General features: G+C 37.7%; 1 long non-coding RNA gene across 1 annotated transcript; it reads left to right on the plus strand.

The window, feature by feature from the left end:
* The first annotated feature begins 1,537 nt into the window (after positions 1–1,537).
* On the plus strand, positions 1,538–9,393 carry LOC146440263 (uncharacterized). Its single transcript, XR_014851096.1, has 2 exons — positions 1,538–4,139; positions 5,122–9,393. It is a non-coding gene; the product is annotated as an uncharacterized LOC146440263 (long non-coding RNA).
* Positions 9,394–10,144: the final 751 nt, after the last annotated feature.

Consider the following 10,144-nt stretch of genomic DNA (forward strand, 5'->3'; position numbering starts at 1 on the left):
TAGGCTACTTATTAGGTCATTGTGGTTTAGTGCCCTACCTGCCTGTTTACATTAGAGCTTTCTGTAGATTTTTTTTCCTATGAAATAACAGAAATATTAATTGCTCTAAAAGATGTGGTGAAGGAGGTTCCAAAGGAATATTCTGGTCTTATCTATAAGACTGCTCAAGAACCCTGAGTCTCTTGAAATGTAACTGCAGGTTATTCCTTGCACTTTATCAACCATTTTTTATAATTATTGTTTGTGGCACCTCTAAACCATGCTGCAAGCAGCAATTTGCCTTCACCACAAAAAAAGGTCACCATTTTAAGTATGTAAAAGATGCAGTGCATTGTCCAATATGCTAGCAGTCTGAGTGTGGAGTAGTGGCCAGGTGTAGTCATTTACATAGCCATTTAAGTTCATGGTTAATGCTAATTGGTAATAGCAGGAAAATGGAGGTGAGTGTAATTATCTGAAAACACACATTGTTTCTCTTACTGAATTGCAGACCGCACTCTGTACTTATGTTTTAGCTTGTGGTAAGGTCTTTTGTCTGAATTTAAAGAGACTGGTTAATAGGTGCAAATAAGTGGTTTTAATTAGATTTCTTCACTGCATGACAGGCAATTACAATTGTGGCAGCATCTGCAGCTGCAGAAGTAATAGCATAATGTTCTTGTAGTAAAGCAAAAAGAGCTGCTTTCAGAAAGGGGGAAAACCCAAACTTTTCCCAATTAATTTTGAATCAGTCTCTTAAATCTAAACCTGCAAATTATATGTATATGTATGAATAACTTCATAGGAGTGCAGTGTCACTAGGCTCAGTACAGTCTGCATTACACTATACATATGGATATATGTATATGAAGACTCAGCTCACTTATCTGATTTTCTTTTATTAAGATACATACCTACACACAGTAATCTTTGGAAATCTCAGTCTAAACATTCTCCAATGAAGCCACAAAAGAGCTACTTTAGAAAAGGCTGATAGCTAATTCTATCAAGTCACAAGAAATTATTCTGGTGCATCTGTATAAATCCATGGAAGTGCCATTACTGACACTTTGATGAAAGACTCACGGCAAATAATTGACCTACTGAATGAACTTCTTACTTTCAATTAACAAAATGCCTGAGAACAGGTTCATGATATCACAGCATAACTGTTGATTGGGTTTAAAACACAGCCTTTTATTTTTCTGGTAAGTTTTATTCTTTTGTCAGTGTATGTGTTTCTGCAGTTCACAGAAAATAGCAAAAATATTCTTCCCTGCCTGACTCCTAGGTTCCTAGGAGTTCAGCCATGAAAGACACATCAATACTGTGTATCACAGTGTTATTATAGTTTGCATCTATGGCATTAAGCTACATAATTATGTCTTTCACAAGTTTTCACTGGAGAAATGTGGTGTTTTGAGAAGATTTGCTTGTGCTCTTATTTAGGAAGGTGTGTGTTGGGGAACACATCATCACAGAAATACATCTTGAAAACAGTTACAAAGTAATAGTCCCTTTATAGACACCCTTCATTTGTCGGGGAGCTTGGTTATGTGGAAGAACAAAAGGCTTCCTGCCCCACAGAGCTGTATATCTAAGCTTGCAATTAAAAGTGAAGTGTACAAATGTTGCTCAAGAAGAAAGTAACAGGAAAATAAGTGATTTCTGCCAGGGAAAATGCAGCTTGTCTTTGATGTCTGCTGGATAAATGTATGGTAAGGGCTGTCACTGGCACTGCAGTAAAACTAGGTCTTCTGCTTTTCCTGGTTTTTTTGGGTTTTTTTTATTTTTTCCTTTGAAAGGTTTTATTACAGATGTTTTCAGAGAACTTCCTGCCTGTGTGAGAATACTGAGTTTGGGAAGGTGAAGCCTTGTCTGGTGACAGGTAGCGTTCTGCATCACATTGACACAGTGACAATGCTGTTGGTCCTGAAAGGTAAATGATGCTGTGAAAAGGAAGGCTGGTGAGTGATACACAGAAGCTGATATACTGAGAGTAGTGAATCTGTAAAATTTCATGTGAATTGGACATTTTTCAAGAAACATGACTTACATTCCTACTGTTTCAAATATCTTCATGTAAGAGAACAAGAAGTGGCACTTCCACAAGGAAATTCTTTCTGCCAAAGGCTGTCAGGCAGAATGCAGGAGTGTGTGTTGATTTAAGTAATCCCAGGAGAGTGGCTTGGCATACCATGAACAACTTCTGATGTTCTACTTCTGATAAAGTTTTTGTGGTCCCATAAATGCTTATAGTTCTTGGGTACATAATCACAAGATTATTACAATGTACAGAGATTCCTTAACTTGTCAGAATGAAGTAACAAACACTAGAGCTTCCTGTAAACTTTGTTTATTTGAATGACAATTTATGATACTCAGGTGCTTACAATACCAGTCTTCCCATATGACACTCTGCAATAAAATAAGAAAAGGAGAAGCACTGTGGTAGGGGATAGGAAGGGATAAAGTTACTAGATGCACCATTGTGTACAGTTCTTGTTCCTCTGTTTGTTTGATAAGGCCATTCTAGGAACACATTCACAGTCAGAAAATAGGAACAATTACTGAAACTCCTTTTAGCAAAATAAATGAAACGGAAAATGAGTTTCAGTGTCAGCTCTAGAGAGTCAACCACTTTTCCACAGTTGAGTCTTATTTTAGACTTTCCTATCTGGCTTTCTTAGCCTGAAGTATTTTAGACTTCATTCGAAAGAAAATAATATTTCTGCAAAAAAATCCATCTGATGCAAGGCAAATGGAAATACTTGAATTAAAAAATCTACTGTTGAAGTTTAGGTATTTATGTTTTTGTTTCACCCTTCCTACAAAGCAGTCTTTTGCTATCTCTTCAAATATTCTGCACACCACAGTAAGCCTTATATGCATCAGCTGTTTTGTGAATTTATATAATCTTTAATTAGCCATTTCTGCTATTTTAGTAATTTAGTGCTCAGTGTGATTTGTTAATATTGGTAAGAATTCTTCATGATGATACTGTTAATTGCTAGTTCAAGTAACATTTGTTTGTCTCTCTCTCTGCTTATGAGGAAAAATATAAATACCTTTCCACAATTTAGATACAAGACAGATAAAATCTCACTTTGGCTCTTCTAGCAGAATGTTTGGTTTCATATTTTTTACTTATTTTAGTCTTAGAGCTGCTTGGAGAGTGAACAACCTTCTCTGTCATTAAGGCAGCAATCAGTTTCAATAATAACATTTATTTAGATTAACTTTTTTCCTCTAAGTGCTTACATCTTGGAAATTCTCTTATGGGGAAATGCATCGGTGTCTCTTGAAAACATAGAGTCATGTTCAGCTCAGGCCACTTTGGTTTTTAGTTATAATAAAAAGTCTGTTAACAAAATCAGGCAGAGCTTCTAAAGGATAAGTGAAAGCTGACTAAAGCTTACTGTTCAGCTGTAAATATCAACTCTCATGTACAGATCTCAGAAGCTGTAATTTTTTTGCTAAAGGAACTTCCTGCTTTCATGACAAGGTCGAGCCAACCAGCTTCAACAAGAAGTTACTCTGATACCTTTTAAAAGCAAATTCTACTCAAAAATTCTTTAGAACAGGCCAAACTAACAGTGTACAGCATTTCAAAATGTAATAACCAGTGCCACAGGCAGTTGGGGTATTGTCACTCTGATAAGTGAAAAGTGTAGGAAACAGAAACCTTTTTTCAAAACAGAAATAAAAGCAGTGAACTTCAAAGCTAGGTTATGAGTTTAGGAACAGTTGTTTTGAGCTTAATTAAATATTTATTATAGACTGTGGGAGATACAGTGGATGGCAGAGGCTGGTGATGACCTTGCAAGGAACCTACTACTATAAAACAGTAGTAAAAAACCTGGAAAATCTACCTTTTTCATTGATTTGACTATTAGAAAAAACCATATTCAAGATGAAATGTATATGGCTAAGTGTGCAGTGAATATATAATTTAGTTTAATTTCCTGTCACACTGTAACAGCAGGGCATGGAAATAACAGCTTTTAAGAGTTTCTCAGGTTTCTGGGCTGTCTGTGTGTCATGTCTCCTTGGCTGAAAGGGGAGACCTGACTTTCCTTGATATCAGATATTACAAGTTTTCAAACTGATCCTTGCTGCTTAGAGAGCTCAGTTCCCAAGGTTCCTCCTGCTTGCCCTAGGTGAGTGCAACAAATAGGACTAAGATTTTTATTTGGATTAATTGTTTTTTTGAGTAATGATATGCCTTATTCATCCCAAAGTTGCTTTAGAGTTACTTTTAATGCCAAGGTAAGCTTCCAGAATAAAATAGGTTTACTCTAAGAGCAAAGGTTGAACTGTAGGAGGGGATGCAAAGTAAATAACAAAAATGCAATTTAAAATAAGGCTTACCAAGTAAGTTTTCCTTTCAGTTACTTCTAGTTCACAGTTAACTTAAAGCAGAGAAAGGGAGAACTTTGACATTTTCTTTTTCTGTATCCCAGGGCTGCCTTGCACTAAATAGCTTTCTCTGTCTGTATGGTCATTGCAACTTAGTTTGGGATGGTTCTTTATACATTATCATGTTCAATCTTATCATATTTCTGTTCAGTAAGAAGGAGGAAATTTTCCTTGAGGAGTTTCTGGTGGTAGTTTTGTGTGTAATTTGAGTTTAAATTACCCTCCTATTTTTGAAACATTTTGTAAGTTTTTGTCAGAGGGTATCTTCAGTGTTCACATGCCCTATTAGTTTTGTTGTTTGCCATTTATTTTAACTTCTTTATTAAAATTGCACATATCAGCACTAGAAAGGTTGGACATACAACACTTCATTCTCATCTCTCCCATCATTCCTATTATCTTATTCTCCACGTATTGTTGGGGTCTTGCTCTTAAAATTCCTCTATTGCTGCTTCTGACTCTAACTAAACATCAGTCAGCACAGCTTGAGGTGCCTCCTCTTTGACAGCCACTAGGTCATGACATACTTCTGTGATCAGAACTGGTGGTGTGTGGCAGAACCAGGTTGAGTGATGTGAGGAATGGAAAGTAGGTACTTGGGATGATTGACCTGTCTGCTGCAGCCAGAAACAGCCCAGTGCAATTGAACTCATCACTGGATGTTTCTGCAATTGTTCTAGGACTCACCTTCTTCACCAGTGCCTTTCTCTTTCTTTGTACAAGTGAGAAGCTGTTGCTGTCTGCCCTGGAGGGTGAGCCTTCGCTGTTCAGAGCAGCAGGACAGATTGATCAGCTCAGAGATCTATCTACAGACCTCAGGGGAAATGGACCAAGAGCCTCACACTGTCAGCCACTGAGCATAAAAACTCCAAAGAGGTTTAATTTTGTTAATTGTCTCTTAGCTTGATGTCCTGTCTGCTAGGTGTCCATCTGCAAGCATACGGGGACATGGAGCATGAGCATTCTCCAAATACAAGTTTGTGAGATTAGTCATAATTTGTAGTCCTCCTAACAACATGCCCAAAACTTTAATAAGTAATATTCTGGGAAGAGTTGTCAAAGATGCATACTAGTGTTCAGGTTTCTGAGAGTTCTTTCAAGTCATGTGCAAGCTCAGATATGTGTTCCATTTATGTAAGCAGTGTTACTTGCATAAATGAAGTCATTTGCATAAAGTTCAACCATGCAGTCAAGGTGTGCTCTTTCTAAAATTGCACTATGTGTACCTGAAACACTCTAGGATATAAATTTATTTTTCAGAAAACCTATCTAGGAAACTGAAGAAGCATTTTATTACATTAAATATACTCATTGGTATATAGAAATTTTTTTTATTTGATAGTTCAGTTAACTTGTTATCATAAATCATTAGATATATCTATCCTGTTGTGCTTCATTCTCTTCATCCTCTACATTGTGTGTAAGAGCAGGATTTGTCTATTATCTCTTCCATGGTTTTTGAGATTGGTGTTTATGATGAAAGTAAATTTAATGTTTCTAAATTGTATTTTAATCAAGGGGTGAATATTTAGGGCCATGAATGATTAAACAGCCTGAATGAAAAGCCAGTATTCCATCTCTTGCTTCAACTCAGCTTCATCACTTCTCTGAAGACTAGGATATATGTCTGTGTATAAAAAAATCTGTTCATAACATCAACTGTTATGGAGGTCAGAATAGTCCATTTCATGAAATATTGTCCAGAGATCTTGGTTATAGAGAGGAAATCTGTCTGACATTGCTGCTTTTTTCATGATCCTGCTCCTAGTTTTGACATTTTTATTGATTGATTATGATTACATTTACTTTTAATAAAGAGTTTACTATTAAAGATTTCATAGGACCACCATATCTCCTTGTCTAGAAATCTTGTGAAAGAATGTAGAACAGACAACAAATTTAAAATGATGTAGTTATTCTTTGGAAATCACTACCAGAAAATAAAAGCCTTCTTAAATGTATTTTAAAAAGTAACAGCCACAATAGAGAATTTAAAATCACAAAGGATATAAATATTTAAGCCTTGGACTTTCAGTTATTAAGCTAAGCAATTACTGTTCTGTCAGAGAAACTTAGGTGTAGGTTATTATGTCATTGACTTCTCAAATTTTTGCACCTCTTTGAAAGATACTAGGGAAAGAGAAGATGCTAAACCACCGATCAATTCCCTAGTGCTGTAAAGTTGTTCCATTTCTTCCCATTTCTATTAGAGAGTTATTGTGTCACAGTGAAGAAATACTAACTGCAGGATCTTGCCATATATAACACTGCAGGGGACCCTTGAAGCTGACTGTAGCTCTGTTCCTGCAATGCTCCAGTCAAGTTAATATCATGAACTGTGTGATTGATGTTCTCAGGGCTGCACTCCCTGCTACTTTAAACAGGAAGCTCTCCCTGTGTAGCTTCAGCTCAGTGAACAAGGCCACTTCCTTAACAATACAATAACAGGAATTCAATCAGAAACTTCAAAATTCAGTTCTTGAAGGCAGGACAGTAGTTGCTTTAATTCTTGCATTATCTGCAGTATTTAGGTACAAAAGATATGGATTTTATTTTTTAAAATAATGTTTTTCTCATATCTTTTCACAAGGAAGAATTTGGCTATTTTATTATTAACATATTGTTCCAGGTTAGTAAGAGATTTATCATTCTTCTTTCTTTGCCTAGACTAGATTTACATTGCCAATATTACAATATGATTCTGCAGAAAAATGCTCTCAACTTCTTATAACAGTTTTTCACCTTTCAATGTCCATATGTGGTTCACCAGTAAGAACATTATTTTCAGGCAGATATTGTTCAGGTGGAGGATGCTCAAAAGACATCCCTCAGTCATTGCTCTTCATTTGCTACTTCTAATACAGACACAAAAATACTACAGCTAAATAAAACTGAATTATGCCACAGAACTAAATTATTTGCCTTGGTTTATTACCGGTAAGATTTGCTTTCAGGGATCCTAGGCTATGGAGATGAGTGGAAATGTCTGGAGCTCTGAAGACTTAACCTCAGTAGAGGATTGAGTTAGGAAGTGTTTAAACAAATAGAGCGTACACAAGTCAGTAGGATTTGGTGGGATTCAACCGTGCATGCAGGGCTGCTCTCAGTTGTATCTGGAAGGTCATAGAAATCAGAGGAGCTTCCTGGGGACTGTAAGAAAGCAAATACCCATTCTCTATTCCAGAAGGGCAAAAAGGAGAATTCAGGGTACTACAACCCCATCAGCCTCACCTAAATCCCTGGGAGAGGGTAATACAGCAAATCCTTAAAAAAATTATTTTAAAATATATCATGGACAGGATGATTAGGAGTTGTCAACATGGATATAAATAGAGAAAACGGGCTGACCAATCTGGTGGCCTTCTGTGATGGAAGAGCTGGCTTTGCAGATGAGAGGAGGGTGGTGTATGTTGTTTATGTTGGCTTTAGCGAAGCTTTCAATGCTGTGTCCTGTAACATCCACACAGACAAACTGACCAAGTGCAGACTAGATAAAGGAACAGTGAGGTTGACTGAAAACTGAATGAACCACTGGGCACAAAGTCCAGCTGAAGGTCAGTCACTAATAAAGTACCACAGGGATTGATACCAGGGCCTGTACTGGGTGGTGGGGACAGAGTGCGCCCACAGCAGGTTTCCAGACAATGCGAGGTTGACAGGAGTGGTTGGGACCAGATGTATGTGCTGACATTCAGAGGAACATCAACAGGCTGGAGAAATGGGCCAACTCTTGTTCATGAGCCTCACAAAATTCAACAAAGGGAAATTCTAGGTTCTGTAGCAGGTAAGGATTAATCCTATGCACTAGTACGCATTGGAGCCTGGGAAGCAGCTTTGCAGAAAAGGATCCAGGGCTCCTGCTGGGCAAAATGTTGACCGTGAACCAGCAATGTGCAGTTGCAGAAAAGGCAGCTGACAACATCCAGTAGGCATTGCCAGTAGGTCAAGGGAAGTAATTCTTCCTTTCCAGTGAGGCACTGGTGAGACCACACCTTGAGACTTGTGTCCAGTTCTGGGCTCCCCAGCACAAGAAATACATGCACATAGTGGAGAAAGTTCAGTGAAAGGTCACAAAGATAATTAGGAGAATGGAGGTTGTGTCGTACAAGGAGGGGCTGAGAGTTGAGGTTGTTGACCTGGAGGAAAGATCTTATCAATGTGTGTAAATACCAGAAAGGATTAAGTTAGTGAAAGACCACAGAACTAGTATTTTTTGCTGCTGCTCAGAGAGCACAATTGGCAATAGGCACAAATTGAAAGACGGGAAATTCCACTTAAATATAAGAAATAGCTTCTTTACAGTGAGGGTGGTCAGACACTGAAACAGGTGTCCCAGAGGGAATGGAGTCTTCAGCCTTGGAGATCTTGAAGTCCAGCTGGATAAGGTCCTGCATAACGTGCTGTCGTTGATTAAACTCTGAGCAGGGTAGGGCCTGAACTCAAGATTCTAATGAGGTCCCTTCGTGATCCAACTATTACTCTTCTGTGAGTCTATCAAATTAGGGTAGTCAGAAAGGTTTGAGGTAAATTCTGTCATTTACAAATGGAGCATGAGCATAAGGAGCAAGGTAAAACATCAAGATAAATTGTTGGCTAGGAGTCTCTATTCAAGAATAGCAGATTTGTGCATATCAGGAGTGCAGTACATATAAACAGACAAATGCTTGCAGAGTAGACCTAAACAATTCCTTTTGGCATTCTGTACTAATTTACTAATAGATGTCATGCAGATTGGGGTTTTTAATTATAGAGAGACCTTTGAATGAAAAAGTAATTTAAAGTCCTCAGTTTCTGCTGAAATCTGTTAACTCAAGAAGCCTGCTGAGAAACCCTATTATTCAACCATACAGAGATTTGTATTTTTAGTATGTTTTTGAAGGACTCATTTCAACTTCCAAGTCCAAGAAATTGCAAGCTGTGGCTTTTATGTGTATGTGCAACAATGTCACTAAATAAAGGGGAAGCAGCATAAAAATGCTTCTCTCCACCATTTTACTGAATCTGTTTATTAGCTCCCATATACTTTCTGGATCTTGGAGTTGTCTGGGCTGGTGGCTGGTTTTGGATAGTGCCAGGTATGGCACTCAGGTAAATTACTTCTTTTCCTGCATTTTATTCTTAGCTGGTTATACCTACTCTGGGTCCTCTTTCTTTTTTATTTTTAATTCTTTTTTGTGTTCTTTATTTTCCCTCTGCTCTCCTAGTGGGGAATGGCATGTCCCATACCTGGAGATACACCACACTTAAGCTTCAGGTTCTCCCTTGGATGAGACATTCTACAGCTATTCTTGCAAAATTCAGGCATTTCTCTGATCCACATTATCAGCTGTGTGGACTTTAGCAAAGGTTCAACAACTTCCCTTTCCTTTCATCATAGGCTCCAATAGTCCTTTTTGGCCAACATGCAATCAGTTTGTCCAGAATAACTGCAAAGGCTTTCCCTCCTTTTTTTCAGTGACAGATGGGTTTTACTGCTTGTGTGTTTGGGAAAGAAGACAAAGACTGGACATCTATTTCTCAGCCATCTGCTTCCTTGTCAGCCTCTTTCTTTAAACTCTGTTATGGAAGAGGAGTAGCTAGCAGGGTCTCTGGCATGATGGTTCTACATAAATAAATAAACAAAAAGGCATGGTTCCTGATCAAAAAATTTACAGTAAAAAGAGAGAAATGCCAAGAAAATGAGTTAAATCATTGAGGCATCACACAGGTATGTAACTTGCATCGTGTACCACAGAAAATATTAATT

The sequence above is a fragment of the Lichenostomus cassidix genome, chromosome 3 (genome assembly GCF_008360975.1).
Source record: "Lichenostomus cassidix isolate B80296 chromosome 3, HeHo_3.0, whole genome shotgun sequence".
In the NCBI taxonomy this organism is placed as follows: domain Eukaryota; kingdom Metazoa; phylum Chordata; class Aves; order Passeriformes; family Meliphagidae; genus Lichenostomus; species Lichenostomus cassidix.